General features: G+C 27.4%; 1 long non-coding RNA gene across 1 annotated transcript; it reads right to left on the bottom strand.

Moving 5' to 3' along the window:
• Positions 1-242: 242 nt before the first annotated feature.
• LOC138698866 (uncharacterized) lies at positions 243-1,073 on the bottom strand. The gene is made up of 3 exons (XR_011331969.1): positions 1,019-1,073; positions 834-929; positions 243-481 (listed from the first exon to the last, which is right to left on the bottom strand). It is a non-coding gene; the product is annotated as an uncharacterized lncRNA (long non-coding RNA).
• Positions 1,074-2,106: the final 1,033 nt, after the last annotated feature.

Genomic DNA, 2,106 nt, shown 5'->3' with positions numbered 1-2,106 from the left:
TAACAAGGAAAATAGAGAACAATATATATGGTACATGAAATTCATGAGCTTTATGTAGATATAACATGAAACAGGATGAATATTGAGATAATCTTTGAATAGACGAATGTTTTATTTTATACATATAGCTCATGTTACAATTAATATACAATGTTTAAAATTTGTCAATGTTAAAATTTAAAATGATGATAATAAATATTTAAAGTAATCATGGCTGAAAGTTGTCTTAAGTTACAAGATAGTATGCGTAGTTAATGTTCTTGTGTTTTGTAACTATTTCGCTTAGAGAGGCCGTTGGCATTTCAGTGGATGTTGTTTTACGTTGATGACTACTTTACAGTTGATATACAGTGATTAAATTAGCCAAAGTTAAAATTTTATAATGAAGATAATAAAATATTTAGAGTAATCATGGCTGGGAATTGTCGTAAGTTCAAGATAGTTTTCGTAGTTGATGTTGTGTGTTTTGTAATTGTTTCACCTGAAAATAGAGATTAAGAGATAATAATAAATGCAAATATAGACAAGTTATTATATAGAGACGCAGATAATTATTATTGTTATAAGATTACTCGTTAAAAATGTTGTTTATGTTAAAGAATTACTATTGGGTGTAATTAGTTGAGATATTGAATAAAAGCTCGTTGCTTGTGAATGTAGTGGAGTGTACGATAAATTTCGTAATAGATCATGAGTTGGGTATGATTTTTATCATTCATTGAAAATTAATAGAAAGATCAGTATTATAATTCGTAATAATTAGATAAGCTATAATACCAAATATATGTAAAAGATTTTACGGCAGCAGTAATAATTATTACAAGATTACTTACTTAAAGGTCATTGACTTTGAAATGGCTACTCTGATGTGATGACATCCTATTACGTGTTCTCAGGTTTATTGAAGTATAAATGAAGAAGTTCTATAACTGAAAGAATATTAACTATTAATTTACTTTCAATTTTGATATGGGGATATAATTGTTTTAATAAATTTTGACGGCATTCGAATACTTACATTTGTGTGTACTGGTGTTGATGTGTTGGAGGTTTTAAGAGAACTGAAGCCTAGATATCATGTGTATTGAGGCATGTAACGGCGCAAGAATATGAAAGGAACTATTTGAATGGCGTATTAAGATCAATGTGAATAGGTCTGTTTTAAATTGCATACAGTGGATTTTTAAAATTTAATAAGTTTTCGTTGATTATATTTTGATCTTTATTATGGTATTAGGCAATGAAGAATTCTTCTGCTGCATTTATGAATTTATTGTCATTATATGTTTTTAGGATACTTAATGTGTTCTGTTGATGACCTAATTCATGTCCAGTATTAATTGTGTTGCATATTTTGATTTTTCTCTATTATTTTTGAAATCGTTGACATGTTCCTTATATCTTGTTTTTATATTGCGTTTAGTTTGGCCTATGTATTTCTTACTGAATGAATGATAAAAATCATACCCAACTCATGATCTATTACGAAATTTATCGTACACTCCACTACATTCACAAGCAACGAGCTTTTATTCAATATCTCAACTAATTACACCCAATAGTAATTCTTTAACATAAACAACATTTTTAACGAGTAATCTTATAACAATAATAATTATCTGCGTCTCTATATAATAACTTGTCTATATTTGCATTTATTATTATCTCTTAATCTCTATTTTCAGGTGAAACAATTACAAAACACACAACATCAACTACGAAAACTATCTTGAACTTACGACAATTCCCAGCCATGATTACTCTAAATATTTTATTATCTTCATTATAAAATTTTAACTTTGGCTAATTTAATCACTGTATATCAACTGTAAAGTAGTCATCAACGTAAAACAACATCCACTGAAATGCCAACGGCCTCTCTAAGCGAAATAGTTACAAAACACAAGAACATTAACTACGCATACTATCTTGTAACTTAAGACAACTTTCAGCCATGATTACTTTAAATATTTTATTATCATCATTTTAAATTTTAACATTGACAAATTTTAAACATTGTATATTAATTGTAACATGAGCTATATGTATAAAATAAAACATTCGTCTATTCAAAGATTATCTCAATATTCATCCTGTTTCATGTTA

The sequence above is a fragment of the Periplaneta americana genome, chromosome 4, assembly GCF_040183065.1.
Source record: "Periplaneta americana isolate PAMFEO1 chromosome 4, P.americana_PAMFEO1_priV1, whole genome shotgun sequence".
Lineage (NCBI taxonomy): Eukaryota > Metazoa > Arthropoda > Insecta > Blattodea > Blattidae > Periplaneta > Periplaneta americana.
Note: the sequence above shows the minus strand (reverse complement) of the source record. Positions and strands in the feature narration are given on the sequence as shown.